The sequence below is a fragment of the Emys orbicularis genome, chromosome 4, assembly GCF_028017835.1.
Source record: "Emys orbicularis isolate rEmyOrb1 chromosome 4, rEmyOrb1.hap1, whole genome shotgun sequence".
NCBI classification, from domain to species: Eukaryota; Metazoa; Chordata; order Testudines; family Emydidae; genus Emys; species Emys orbicularis.
The window spans coordinates 15,940,955-15,956,189 of record NC_088686.1 but is presented as its reverse complement, the minus strand read 5'-3'; the positions used below and the strand labels follow the sequence as shown (position 1 = coordinate 15,956,189).

The following is a 15,235-nucleotide window of genomic DNA, read 5'->3' as shown; positions in this document are numbered from 1 at the left end:
ACTGTCCCTAGACTTGGTATATCTTTTTTTTGGTATGGTTTCACTGATTGTTTCAGCACAGCTAGATTTTGCTTAGATTAGAAACTAGTATCACTTTGAGACACTGTTAGCCACTTTTAATTATTTGTTAAGCTTTACTGTTTTAGGAGATTGAAAATTAAATGCCTTTTTCCCTAAGGAGATTATAATTTTCCATTTAGTAAACACTTTTCCCCCCCTTGGTGATGAGATACTGATATCTTTTTTCTCTTGAAGGTGAAATTACAATGAAATGGCCCATTTTGCTTGTTCCTTGTTTGCAAGCAATGATATCAGCATAGCTCTGGTTGTTGGGTTTATTTGTTAACAGCTGCTGCAGATGGTGTTCATTTGGATGTGCAGTGGCCTATTCAAATAAACACCCAGGGCCAGATCCTCAGCCTTGTCCAAGGACAGCTGCTGGGGAAGGGTGAAAAGGACCTGTTTATACTGTCTCTCTCGATCCTGAGGCATATTCTGTGCTTCATGGCTGCTGTATGCTAAGTTTATATGTGTGTTGTTTTTCTAATTATACTTAGTGCACACTTGGTTAAGGGAAATAATATCCTGTTGCATGCACATCCAAGATTTGCTTTGCATTTGCTTATCATTTATTTATTCCTCACCTCCCCCCCCCCACCCCCAACTTGGCAAAGTCTGTGTTTCTCATGGAGAACTATGAACACCCAGAGCTTCAAAGAGAAACTCTTGGTGTCCTCCAAGTGCAAAAAACCAGGGTCTGAACGATTTTCATACAGTGTGGATAACATCTGATTATCCATGCTTGGGTAACTCAAAAGTTACTGAATATATTTGTCAAGCTGTCTGGAGAGGCTTACGAGCATGCGTGCCAACCTCAGGGCAGACTGTCCAGGAACAGGACACAAACCCCAAACTGGCTGTATGTTCTATCACTAGATTTCAACAACCAAGTAACAAGTGTGAACTCCTCAGACACTATAACAGCCTTAACACGAAGTCCTAGACAGTCCCCTCGGGCACACGGATCTATCTTGCCACCCAGGCAAGCCTGCCTTTGTGATAGATGGTCCCTTACATCAAAAATCACCACAATGTTCAGGTTACTCCCAGTCCTAAAGGACCAGTCACTTTCCCCAGGTCATTTGTACCTTAGATTTCTCATCAAAGACCATGCTTGTAGCCAATCCTGTATTAAACTAACTAAAAGTTTATTAACCAGGAAAAAGAAATGAGAGAGTTATTTACAAGGTTAAAGCAGGTAAACATATACACCAAATGAGTTACAGTCTTAGGTATCAAAAGGTAATAGAGGTTGCTGTAATATACAAGCTCTTTGTGTCCTTGAGGGCTAAACCAGGCTAAGCAGCTTGGGGATCCCTTTCTTATGCTTAGAAATTTTGCCCTCTCCACATTCCAAGCAGCATAGTGATAACAGTTTTTCTTGACATAGATTTTTATCCCCTTCCCCCAGGGCTCAAGCTGATGGGATGAGGATTTGTGCACATCTCCACTTCATGGATGTTTGGGAGGGGGAGGGACCAACAAAGTCTTTTGTCCAGTGATGTTCCACCATGGCTTGTCTGATGCCCATAGGCCTTCTTTTGTTGGGCAGGAGATGACACCTCTTGTGGTAAACTAGTATTTCTCTGTAGCGGGGTGGTTGGTCCACCTCCGCAGTATGTGTTTATGGGGGAAAACGTTAAGAAGCTGTGAAAATTCTCTGTTTATTGCTGCTGTCTGAAAGGGGAGGGTATCATTATTTTCAAATGCCAATTGTTACATTTAAGCACCATTCCATAGTATTGCCCTATAGCAGGCTGAGACTTTAACCTGCAAGTTTGAAAGGCGCTTGCTCCTGTAAAGCCCATTTTCCGGGCATGGGGACGTGTTGTCTTCTGCTTTCACATGGGCAGACCGATCAACACGGCTGAAGTCTAACAGCACTCGATCAGAGTACTTTGGGTAAAATATCCAATACAAGCCTGTTAACCCCACATCATTGGCCTGATTTTCCTCTCACTTACACTGGTGTAAATCAGGAGGAACTCCCTATGTTTGTTCATCTCTCTCTCTATCTCTCTGAAAATATTAAATTATAAATGTTGGCATCAGTACGTGGAAGAAACCCCCCCAGCACTGTTGCATTACCTTTTGTATCTCAATTGAATGAGTCTGTATTGCCCCACTGCACTGGAATTACAGCACTACTTTGTCAGATGTAGTGCTATAGGATATGCATAATTCATTTTTCTTGCAGATAACATCGCTGTATGCGCAAAGGCTCGCAGAGCACTTTAGTTTTGAATTATGGGCTTGATAGATATATAAATTACAATTTACTGGGAAATTTAGAAGCATTTATGAAAAGCACTATGGTAAAATACTGCTTTAAAGTACTAGAATCTGTCATTGAAAGGGCTCATTTTTTTAAAAGACTTCTTTGTTTTGAGAGTCTACCAGGGCTATGACGTACATAATACATAAGTAAAACATATGCCCAATGTAACTATGAATGGTGTATTTGAGCTACTGTCTATTATTTAAGATGTCTATTTCATTTAAGATGAAAAATTCAACAGCAATAAAATATCGATGCCATTATGTACTAATCCTGCCACACCAATGTATTCTGCAGTATCGGCAAGTATATTGCCATATCCTAGAGCTATAATATATCTCACTCCTGCAAAGCAGAAGCAAATAGTGTTTAAAATAATAACAATTAGACAGTGACTCAGGGGATAGGTGCTAGGATATGGAACTTTTCCCTTCAAGGTCATCAGTGTGGCCCAGATTGATGGGTTGCCAAAAAGCATTTCCTTGGATTTGATGGCTTCAGTCCAGTTTCTAGTGGGCAAATGTCCACATCACAAAAATCATCATTGCAGCTGGCACCACTATTGGCAGTCTGAGCAGGGATGGAGGCTTAGCCATTATCTGACTCCTAGAAGTGATTCTTCTAGGCCTGAATTTTGCACACAAGTTTGCATTGCTGCTGCCAGTCCTATTGATAAACAGAGGGCTTAAGTTTTCAGGGCTGTCTACTAGTGCCTTTCACAAAAACTAAATTCACTTAAAAAAATCTGAAAATGCCACTTAAAGGAATGTTCCTGATAAAAGCCTGCATGCTCCATACACAACCCAAAACCACATTAACAGTCTATAAATCTCTTGCAGTTAATGTTTAATGAGAGAATAATCCCATTGAAAGAAAAATCTAACCCACTGAGAAAATAAAAATTGAAGTAAAAGAGTATCGTTGTTTGTTTTAAATGGATACATTCTCTACATACAAAACCAATAGCTCCTAAGCAATATATGAAATGGTGAATATAGTTTTGGGTATCCAGGTTTCTAATGCTTTTTTTTTTTTTTTTTTACTTGCAGCTCAGGTCAAATAGCTGCATTTATTATTAAACTTAAATCTAAAAATTCACGTTAGTGGCAGAGTCATGAAACTTGTTAAGAAAAAATGAACAGCAAGATAAATATGGAATGTTCTGCATTTGAATGTGTTTCCACAATATGGAATCACAGTTAAGCTAGAGGAAAGGCTGAAAACACATACAATATGAAAATACATAGCTCTTATGTAGCACTTTTCACCAGTAGATCTCAAAGCACTTTGCAAAGGAGAGCAGTATCATTATCCCCATTTTACAGATGGGGAAACCAAGGCACAGAGCGGTAAAGTGACTTGCCCAACCTCATCCAGTGATTATGCACCCATTTTGAGCTGACCAGTGGCTGAATGTGAGTGCAAAATAGGTGTGTTCCCACTTGTTAGTATGCAATCAACGGTGCATGCAAAAATGGTTGTGCAAAAACAGAAGTCACGCATTTGAATGTATCCTAGCATTACAGCAGATTATAAAGCAAGGAAATACACGGAATTTTGAAGTTAATGAATTTGGCCTAATACCACTGAGCTAGATGGGATATTTTTGTGCACACTGATAACATCTTGCTCCTTCAATGGTCTCATTGTCTTCAGTGGGCCTGCTTGTCGAGTAAGGCACTAGTTAATGCGTGCAAAAGTCTTACGATCTGGCCCATTATTTTCTGCTTGCTTGTTTGTTTGTTTTTTATATCCCATTCACCTCTATCCCCGGTAAAGCTACAGTATAGTGGAAAAATTTATCATAGAAAATAGTCCATTTCACCAGCTACCCTTTATCCATAATAAGGAACAAACATCTAGCCAATGTAATGATCTGAATGGCTGAACATCCATACATGATTTAGAATTGCCTATACTCATTACTGATGTTAGAAGCTGATATATCTTTCTCATTTTATATTTCCAAACTGCCTGACTCCAAAAATTGCTAGAGCTCTGCTTTGGTTTGTATGCCATAGAATATAGATGGTTTAAAGTGTTGTTGTATATTTACCGTTTCATGCTTTACTACAAGATGGGGGGGTGGGGTGGGAAAGGCCTTTTCATTGTCTGAAGGTGTTACTTGCGCTCCTATGGGCAGGAATCAACATTAGAATTGCTGTAATTACCCTTTTATAGTCTTTTTTTCACAGAATATCATTGTTAACCTAAGCATTTTTCCTGCAGATTAAGATCTTGGATACTACTGTGAGGCATTGATTTAAATGCCTTCATTATGTCCTTTACTTTTAAGATCAGATGAGCCCTGACAAAGAGGTTAATTGCAACCCAGTAGAGCTACATTAATGTTTTCTTAAGGAAAATCAGTCACGTCTGGGTTTTCAGCAGAGCAAATATCCTAATAATATGATATTTCCCTGAGACTTTTAAACTCTTCATATTCCCGTATTCATATGTGGCTTAAAACAACTATAATATCAATTATGGCCTCCATTTTCAAATGTGGCAATTCCGAGGCCCTGTATTCAGATCCTCAGTAGTATTTAGGTGCTTAACTTCCATTGATTTCAGTGGGAGTTAGGTGCCCAAATACCTTTTGAGGATCTGGGCCCTAAATCCATACTTTTGCTTCTAAATAAACTGTAACAGATACCCGCTGATGCAGAGCACCTCCAATTCCCACTGAAGTTAATAGGAGAGTGTGACAGAATGCCGGGAATCAGCAACTGAACCAGCCCGCTGGTCGCTCTTTAACCAGTTAGACCCTCTGGGAGGGCCTGATTAAGGAGAGGAATTCCTGATTTCTAGATTGGATTGGGGCTGGGAAGCTAATTAGCTTGTTTACAAAGGTGACAAGATGGAAGGAAGTGCAGGGAGGGAGTGGGGAGGGAGAGTGTGTGGACGGACGGACGGACAGACAGGTGGGCAAGTAGGGCCTGACAAAAAGGAGTGCTTTGGAAAGAGACATCTTTCCTTTCCCCCTGCTTTGGAGAAGGGGTAACAAAAGTGGTTAACATTCTAATACTGTGATTGCACTAGTATGCAGAAGGTGGAGGAGTGAAATACTGCAAACAAACTGCATGATGGTACCTATGTGAGCAGAAGTCTCTGAGCGGTCTGAGCGAAGCTAAGAGGTCGGGAGTAGCGGGACCCCCATCACACTTGGGGGATCCTTCCTTTATCCTTGCAGATGAAGAAGGTGATGGGGGAGCTGGTGTAAATGTTTGGCAGGCTGGGCGATGGAGGAGACTTTCCAATGCTGGTCGAACAGCAGAAGGAAGTGCAGAAGACCTTGCAGAACTTCTAACAGTCCCACCATTTGAAGAGAAAGCTTCTTGCTTGCCTGGCAGGCTCTGCAACAAAAAAACCCCAAACCCTGCAGGAGTTTATAAGGGAGCAAGCCCAAGTGCAGCAACAACTCTACAAAGTGTGGTGAGTCCTGCAGTGGGGATTGGCAATCGGACGCAGGGCTAGGCCTCTGCAAGGTGGGCCCCGCAGACGACCCTGACGTGTTTGTGGTCATGTTGGAGAGAGTGGCTTTGGGGGCAGGATGGAATAGGGAGACTGGGCGCCATGGCTAGCACAGGAGACGCTCAGGAGGCCTAGGTGGCTCTCAGTGAGGAGCTGACAAGAGATTGCAAAATGGTTAACGTGGCCAGCCTAGACTAGGTGGGCCTTTCGATGGGCAAGTCTCAGTAAAAATGTCGAGCTGCAAGATGGATGGACTGGGGGATTACGGCCTCAGACATTTGCCCAGAAACTGACAGACTAGGCCACTCATTGGCTGAGGCTGGATACCCAAGGTGTGGATATTAGAGACACTGTCATTCTTGAACAGTTCCTCTGCTGGAGGATACCCACATATGGGTCAGGTGGCATCAATCTGTTACCCTAGATGTGGCAATTAAACTAACAGAAGAGTTTGCAGCCCTGGATGTTCCAGGGTGGGGGGGAGGAAGTCGGCAGCTTAAGTGGCCAGATCTTGTGAGGAAGACCAGAGAACCTACATCCAGAAAGAGCACCGAGAAGAAGAGGGAGGAGCCCAGAGGGACACTGATGGGGTCTCGTTGATTGTGTATTACCAGTGTGGGCAGCAGGAACGTGTAAAAAGAGACTGCCCATACACGGAGTGAGGGTTTACAGACTTCTGGGGTTGGACCGGACTCCCAGCAGGGAGAAAGAAGGAAACTACCAACTGTTCCTGTAGTGTTGGGGAGGAGGTATCAAAGGGGGCTGGTGGACACTGCCTCAGCCTCTTCACTAATCAGGTGGGAGTTGGTGGAACTTCCTGGAGCAAGAGTGAGGCTCGAATGCATACGTGAGTTAATATGAAACTGCCCTGTGGCACAGGTACCCCTGGAAGTTTGAGAGAAGTTCAAAGGGAAATGGGGTGGGGTAGTGGATGGGTTGCCCCACCCCTTCATATTAGGCATGGACTGGAGCCCTTTCCCATTAGGAAAGCCAAGGGGCATCCGAAACCCTGGAGGCCTGGAATGAAACCCAGGGGGAAAAGAGCCATTAAGTATAGAAGGGCTGGACAATATTAGACAGGAGAACACAAGCCAGAGAGAAGGTAAAGAAAGGGGGAGTACCCCGAGAGGCAAAGGAGGAGGGGAAAAAAGACAAGGAAATAGTCTCATAGGCTAAAGATAACCCGAACTTGTTACCAGCAGTCCTATTACCAAGGAGACAGGATAAAAGAGCATGGGAAGGAAGTGCAGGGAGAGAGAAGCAGGAGAGGGACACAGATGCAGACAGACAAGGCTAGTAGGGCCTGACAAAAGGGAATGCCCTGGGAGGAGACACCCCCTGCTTTGCAGAAGGGTTAGTAGAATTGAATGACATTGTGCATACTGTGTGACTGCACTAGTGTGGAGAAGGTGGTGGAGTGAAATGCTGTAAATAACTGCACAGTGGTATCTACACAAGAGAAGGTCTCTGAACAGTGTGTGTGAAGCAAAGTGGATGGGAGCAGTGGGTCCCCCGTCACAGAGAGTCTGGTGCTGAGCACCTCTGAAAATCAGACCACTTTAGTTAGGTGTCAAAATATCCAAATTCCCTAACCTTTAAGTATCACGGTTTGACCATTATCTGTTAGTGTGGTGGACAGATCATTTTATAGCCGCCAAGGTATTAGCAACATACTGCAGCAGTGTGGTACTGGAAAGCTGGCTTAATGGGCTAGCTAGGGATTCCCCTCGTTTAAGGAAAATCGTCATCGGTGTAGAATTGACATAGTGACTGTATGCTACCCGGCCGCTGGCATACCATGCGTTCCTAGGGACAGGGTCAATGTGGAGCAGCTGCTAGAAATTGCCTAGTTGGGGCTATGGGCAGTGGGGGGATATAGGTTAAATTCCAAGGCAGAAGAGACCATTGTGATCATCTAGTCTGACCACCTGTATAACATGGCCCACAGGACTTCCCCCAAATAATTCCTAGACCAGACCTTTTAGAGAAACATCCAATCTTGATTTTAAAATGGTCAGTGATGGAGAATTCACCAGGTTAAAGAGCCTCCAGGCGGCTTTTACTTATGCAGGGTACCTACCCAGCCCCCAGCCAGCCCCAGGATCTTGGTGTCTGCCAAGGTTGGATATTAGGAAAAACTTTTTCACTAGGAGGGTGGTGAAGCACTGGAATGGGTTACCTAGGGAGGTGGTGGAATCTCCTTCCTTAGAGGTTTTTAAGGTCATGCTTGACAAAGCCCTGGCTGGGATGATTTAGTTGGGGATTGGTCCTGCTTTGAGCAGGGGGTTGGACTAGATGCCCTCCTGAGGTGCCTTCCAACCCTGATAGTCTGTGATTCTATGATTCTATGATCTGGCTTCAAGTAATAATGAGCAAGAGATGATTTTATTGAGCAAAGCCCTAACAACTACTTCTTTAAGAGAAGCTGGCACGCTTCCATTTAAAATGTCCCGAATCAGAGGAAGTGTTCTTGGAAAGGACCCCAGTTGTCACTCCTTCTTTTGACAATTTTTCTGCTGGTCCGTTTCCTACATTGTGTGTTGCCACAGCTTCTTAAAGCTGCACGACAGCTCAGTGCGTTTATTCTGACTTACTGTCTGAAACACAAAGGGGCAGCTTTACATCAGAAATGAACAAAAGCGTTCATATAATTAATTGGCCACCAGCCTGTACTAATAGTAAAAGAATGTGGGGATCTGAAGAGGGGATGTGAAATTTCCTCCTTAAAACCAAAGTCAGTAGAACTTCGTAGCGCACAAAGTAAGCTCTAAGCAAGAAAGTGGAGTGCAGCTATAATGAGCAGGTAGTAACAGATTTGTTCCCGTTCCAGCTGTCCAGTATAAAGCACAGTGACTCAGCACCTGGAGAGGAAAGCTCCATCAGCATAGCGACACTATTAGACTAATGTCCATCTAGTAGAAAGGCAGGCACTAAAATGAACAGGTTTTCATTGGGGATAATTATGGCTCAGTTAAAGTTGTTCTGGTTTTTTGACTGTGTAAAGACCATAGGACCAAGTCGTATCTAATAGTATATTAATTCTAGGCAAGGCACCATACTTTACCTGTGTTATTTGGACTAAAGAATAGGAAAGCTGGAAATATTGTATCCTGCCAAGGCACCGCACAAGGAGTTATTTCTGAATCAGCTCATTCATTTAGGGAGTGGTTGAATGAACACGGTCCCATCTGCAAAAGCTTTTTTTCCTGGGGCCAGAAGACTTTCAGTCTCTGTGTCTGGTTCAGTAGATGAGCGTACATGGCAGCTCCATGTCCCTGCGCTCCCTCAAGCGCTATGGCTAAGTACAGCATTAACAGCTTCCTCTTGTGTTACCGCAGCTCACATTTAAAATAAACACTGGGAAAAATTATTTTTTTAAAAAAGATCAATTTGTTACCCTATTTCTCCTCTCAGAGAAACCTTTGCCCCAGCATGTTTCAGGTACAACACGAATTCATCTCTGGCAACATGCAGGACCTAGGTTGTGGCACCTTGATACTGTCACTCTAACCGACAGCCCAAAAACTAGAGGCCATCACTTTGCCCCTCATCCCCTGCCCAATAACAACTATAATTAGAACAAGAGGTGCAGAGAATCCTTTGTGGTAAAATATAAAATTATGAAGAAAACTGCAGAGGAAAAGAGTTGCAGCATGGAAAACGACAGTTCAGCTGCAGTAGCATATACCGCAGGTGGGAGAGGGAGAAAGAATAGTTCTTGTCATTCAGCCTCTGAACCTTTCTTTCATGCCTAGCGGCATTTTGGCCCTACGGCTTATATTAGTTTGGAGTTGTTAAACACACACAACTACGTGAGTCAACAATGTGCTGCTGTTGCAGAAAAAGCAAATGCAATATTGGGTTGCATTAACAGAGGCATAGCATGCAAGTCACGGGAGGTGATAGTACTGCTCTTCTTGGTACTGATTAGGACAGTAGGACAATGGAACAGACTGCCTAGGAAGGTCATAGAAGCTTCTTCACTGGAGGTTTTCAAAAGAAGGCTGGGTCGTCATCTGTCTTGGATGGTTTAGACACAAATCCTGCATCTTTCAGGAGGTTAGACTAGATGACCCCTGTGGTCCCTTCTAGCCCTCTGGTAATTTTACCTTTGACTTTCTGGACATGCAGCAGTCTCAATCCGAGTTTACAGGCAGGATTGAGGAAGGTTTCAATGGACTCCTGAATTTGAGGATAGAAGATTTCTATGGATAATGATCAGAGGGGTAGCCGTGTTAGTCTGAATCTGTAAAAAGCAACAGAGGGTCCTGTGGCACCTTTAAGACTAACAGAAGTATTGGGAGTCTTGCATCTGAAGAAGTGAGGTTCTTACCCACGAAAGCTTATGCTCCCAATACTTCTGTTAGTCTTAAAGGTGCCACAGGACCCTCTGTTGCTTTTTATGGATAATGAGAACATCCTCAGATTATGGAGGATATTTTAAAGACAGGGATGTAAATTCTCATGTTTCGGTGCCTGGGATGGACCACACTGAGAATGCCACCTCAGGGGAGAAACAGGGTAGACAGTGGTTTATTCTATATTTAGGTTCACCAAGTCAGTAACAAAGAACTTCTGTAGCACGACACTGGTTAATAAGTTGTCCCTTTTAGCCATTTCAGCCCTTGACTCCGATCCAGGTAACCAAATCTAATGTAGTGAGAGGTTATTGAGCCAGTTCACCATATGTGAGGTTCTTACTAATTCCAAAGGATCAGATACTTATCCCCTGGTCAATATGTATCTCTCATCTTACCCAAATATCACACAGTCAGCCAATCCTTAATAAACTAACTAAAGATTTATTAATAAAAGGAAAGAAGAGAGTTATAAATGGTCAATCCATCGTATACATGCAAATGACTGCAAAGTCCTTATATCAGGTTTGTAACAGTGATGGAATAGACTGATGGCTTGTAAAGTCTCTCTGGTAACTTCCAAAAGATTGGAAGGTCCTCAGTCCATAGTTCAAGATGCTCCTTTTTTAGTTGTAAGTCCACAGTCCAGAGAATTAGAGCAGGATAGAGGCAAAATGGAGTTGCCTCAGAGGTCTTTTTGCCATGTGCATGGAAATTTACTGTCCCAAACAAAGCCCACAGCCCCTGTGTATGGAAAGTTACTGGCCCAAGATGGAGTACAGGGTCACATGAGCATATCACATGCCCCTACACGTTTTATCACAGGGAGTGGCCATTGGTTCCTCGCTGGATGAGGTATCCACAGGAAGAGCTATCTGGTTGGGATGAGTTTCTTCGATGGCCCATTGTGGGAGTGGAGTGTCCTTAATGGGCCATCAACACATAAATTTGCATCAGGGCTAGACAGCTATCTGGAGGCTGATACATGTTGGAGATACAAATAATAGCCAATATTCATAACTTCAGATACAAAGATGATGCATGGATTTAATCAGGATAATCACACTTGATAGATTGTAACTTTTCCATTGACACCTTACATGATACACTTTGTGCAAGATTTGTTGCAAATGTATAACAGTGGTAATATCAATGATATAAATACTCATCTTTAATCATACAGCATCACACAGTGCATGGACCAGAAACTAATTTAAGAAAAAAAACTTCTCTTATGGGCATGTTATCCCCCAAATTGTCTTCTGGCATTTTTTCATCTTCCTCTGAAGCACTTGGTATTGGCCACTGTTGGAGACAGGATCAACTTCGGGTCGGGTCTGGTCTGGTATTTCCTATGTTCCTAGCAACTTGAATGGGATAACTCAACGTCAGGCTTTTCAGATGGAGCTGTGTGAGCAGGACGCAGACTTTTCTTTTTCCTATAGAACATTCTTTCTTTGTGTTACGTCTGCAATCTGTGCAGCTTCTGCACTCCTCCCACAGTGAGAATAACTGCTAGGACAGGAGGTCACTCACACACATGATAAAATAATCATTCTTTCTAAGTCTGTGCTATATTGAAGTAGGAAAGAGAAGGAATAAATTGGGTGACATTTGAAGGATCATTGACAGCACTAGCCAGTCATGCAAATAGTGTCTTGCATATTAAACACACACAACTTTTAAATATAATTCTGCATTTAGCTAGTCTACAACAGCGTCAAGAAATACTGTCGTGTATCCTGTAATGATTATTTAAGATGCAAAAGGAGAACAAGACAGCCTGCATTGATTCTCGTCTTCCCACTCAGACCCCAGTACCTTGCAGTTGCTGTGTCTTTATTGGGTTGCATATATGAGCTTGGCGTTTATTCAATTACATCATAGTCAGATAGATTAGATTAGATGAAAACCGTATGGTGGACCTCATTTTGATTTATTGTAGGGTTACTCTAGGCTATCTTATATACCGTTTTCCTTCCCGAGCAAACCCATGGCTCTGATAGAACTTTATAAGGTGGAAGTCAGCGCAGAATTTGAGAAATTAAATCAGGATTGGATTTTTTTAAAAGATCGTTTTTAGTGCAACAAGAAGTTATGGGCTTTGATGCAGGAAGCACTAGGTGAAATTCTATGGTCTGTGTCATGAAGGAGGTCAAGCTAGTTGATCACAATGGTCCCATCTAGCCTCCAAATCTATGAATCAAAATTTGGTTGATGTCTTTCATGTGTCATTGGATAAACTTGCCAAGATGAATTTATTTTAAAAGCTATATTTTTCCTGCCTTTTCTCCTAGAGCTAAAAGTGCACTATTATTGTGTTTGTCTTATACAAAAAGGGGCTGAATGAGTATATGTCTTCCCCAGAGGATTGCCCTAGGCATCACCTATTCGTGGTGAATACAGAGTACAGAACAGATGATTTTCTTATCCATGGCTTTGTTAGGAATTTCTCACCAGTTTTCTGATTGCAACAGGGGAGGTATTTTTTTAAATCCAAATTTCTCTTAAATGGAGACCACCAGCAATTCATCACGTATTGAAGGTGCTACATGAAAGAGAGACAAAAAAAGGAGTTGTGGGGCATTCCCTATCATCTACAGTACCAAACAAAAAAATCCTCATCTAATCACTAGGCAGATTAATGACCTGAACTTCAGGGAACAAAGTAAATCTTGATTCAGTGACCATCTGCCGTTAGAAAGTTCTGTCTAGCTGACTAAGCTGAGATAAATCTGACAAATGAAGGAATCCTGGATGGAGTCCAGATATTTGGCAGTAGCAGTTTTGGCTTCACTGATGACCTTCCTGTTCCTGTAATCTCTGGGTTGTAGGAAATGCTTGCAGACTAAAGACTTGGGGCTTGTCTACACTGCGACGTTGTTGACAAAACTTCTGTCTTTCATGGGTACTTTAAAAAGCCCCCCCCCCACCCCCGGCACGAAAGACAAAAGTTTTGCCGACGTAAATGGCAGTGTGAACGCAGCTTTGTCGGCAGGAGCGCTCTCCTGCTGACAAAGCTACTGCCGCTCGCGGGGCTGGAAGTATGTTGTTGGCAAAAGTGCCAACAAAATACCGATAGAGAGCGTTCACAGGCGCTGACTTTTTATCGACAAGGCTGTCGCTAAAAGCTGCGTAGTGTAGACAAGCCCTATGTCTTGACCTCTGTGTACTCCCACTGATACCAGTGGAAGTTCCATACAGGGGGAATGGACAATGTGTCCGTATAGCCATATATTCACAATTGTATGCAGGTGGGTGATCCCACCACTGAACAGAGTTGCTCTTTTTCTGTGGTTCTTGTGGCGTGACTGAAAAGTACTGAATGGAATCTGTGTGGTGTATCGTGGCCTCTAGCAATTATGTGAAACATCGGCATAGAGTTGTCATAATTCCACTAATGTGCCCAGCTGCTCTCTGAAATCACTGGTTAAGAAAGATAAAGCTCTTCTGACATTTTTTATTTAGTTTTTCCTTGTCCCTCTTTCCTGCCGATTCTGTAGGGCAATTAAAAACAAAAGAAAACAGAAGATTTTTGCACTAGAAATTATTAGTTCATACTCAAACAGTGAAATCTGTTTTGACATTGTTTAACAGAGCAGAGTACGTGTTCCTAATTGAATATCAACAACTACTGAAAAGAAAAAGAACATACCATGTTATTGGCAATTCACAATTAAGGCTTATAGTTGGATAACTAAACAATAAAAGTTCAGGGATGTTATGCATTTTTACACTGCAGTTTCGACTTAGCAATATACAAGTAAAGCACCTTTGACTATCCCACATGCTTTTGGGTCACTAATTGGGAGTGGGGGGCTCTCCTAACATTCCAGATCCCTGAGTGGCTTCAAACAATTGCTATTTAAAAATACGAATCAACATAACATATAAATGTTTCCCTCTTCCTTTCCCAAATGTGGAATTTCCCCCTACACTACACCTGCCCAATTCCCATGTTAGGCAAGATTACATCTTTCACCTGCAACTGCTTTTCTGTACAGAGAAAGCATTTGACCCTTTAAAGTCTGGTATTTCACCTCTTGAACAGCTAGAAACTATGCAAGTGGGGAGATTTCTACTTTTACAACAGGATCCAGCACTTCCTTCAAGTCCTGTAAGCTCCTGCGATTAAGGACTTTAAAGGTATGATGTTTTTTATTTATAGAAAAGCCCTTTAGGTTGTTTCTGTGGCCCTCTCTAAGACCATTAGAGTTGGACTGATAGTGACTAAGAAAGAGGAAGGGATGTGTAGTTTAATAACAATAATTTTTTAAAACACACTACTAAAATATAGTATTATAGTTGGGGGCAAGTAATACTGCCTATTATTAAGGTTGCCAGACACTTCCCATTATAAGACCCTGTTTTCAGTTGTTGTATATATGTCATAGAATACTTAGTACTATATTATAGGCAGAATTGGTGGCACTGCCTATTATTATGGTTGCCTGACACTTCCCATTATAAGACTTTGTTTTCAGTTGCTTAGAACTTTGCCAACTTGCAACTGTTTGGGATGAAATTTTCCATGCAGAACATCTCCATCAGGTTAGAATTTGTGGGGAAATTTTAGCTAAATTAGTTCAGCTGTTGTTGCGATTGAGATTAGGGACAAATATATTGTTTTGCCATGTTAAAAAAAAAATCTGTTGTCCCTTTTATTTGAGAAGCTCTAGTGCCCATGTGCTTTGGAGCAGGGACTTGAAACTTGGCAAGGAAGTGACTGTCGCATCAAACATATGTACTTGTATACACAATACAAAAATGCATACATTAAAGCAAGGATTTTTTAAAGAATAATTAAATCTATTTGGTTGTAGCTCTAGAGTGTTTCCTTCCCACCAGCATCCGAGGGAAAGATCTTCATTTTCATTATGGCCGATGCTTGGATGCTATCCTGCTTAAGGGCCATGGATTTTCATTGCCTCTCTTTTACCCCTTTTCCTTCTCACCCATTTACACATACCCAACCACTATAACATCCTGGCATTTGTTTGGTTGGGAAGGCATAGTGCCACAGCTCCCAGGTTGTGTTGCTATCAGTGATAAAGCAAAGACTGCT

At 42.3% G+C, this 15,235-nt stretch overlaps 1 protein-coding gene across 1 annotated transcript in view; it reads left to right on the top strand.

Annotated features, from left to right (window-relative positions):
- Positions 1 to 15,235, top strand: part of KCNH5 (potassium voltage-gated channel subfamily H member 5) — a 219,763-nt gene that overhangs the window by 30,983 nt on the left and 173,545 nt on the right. The window lies entirely within an intron of this gene.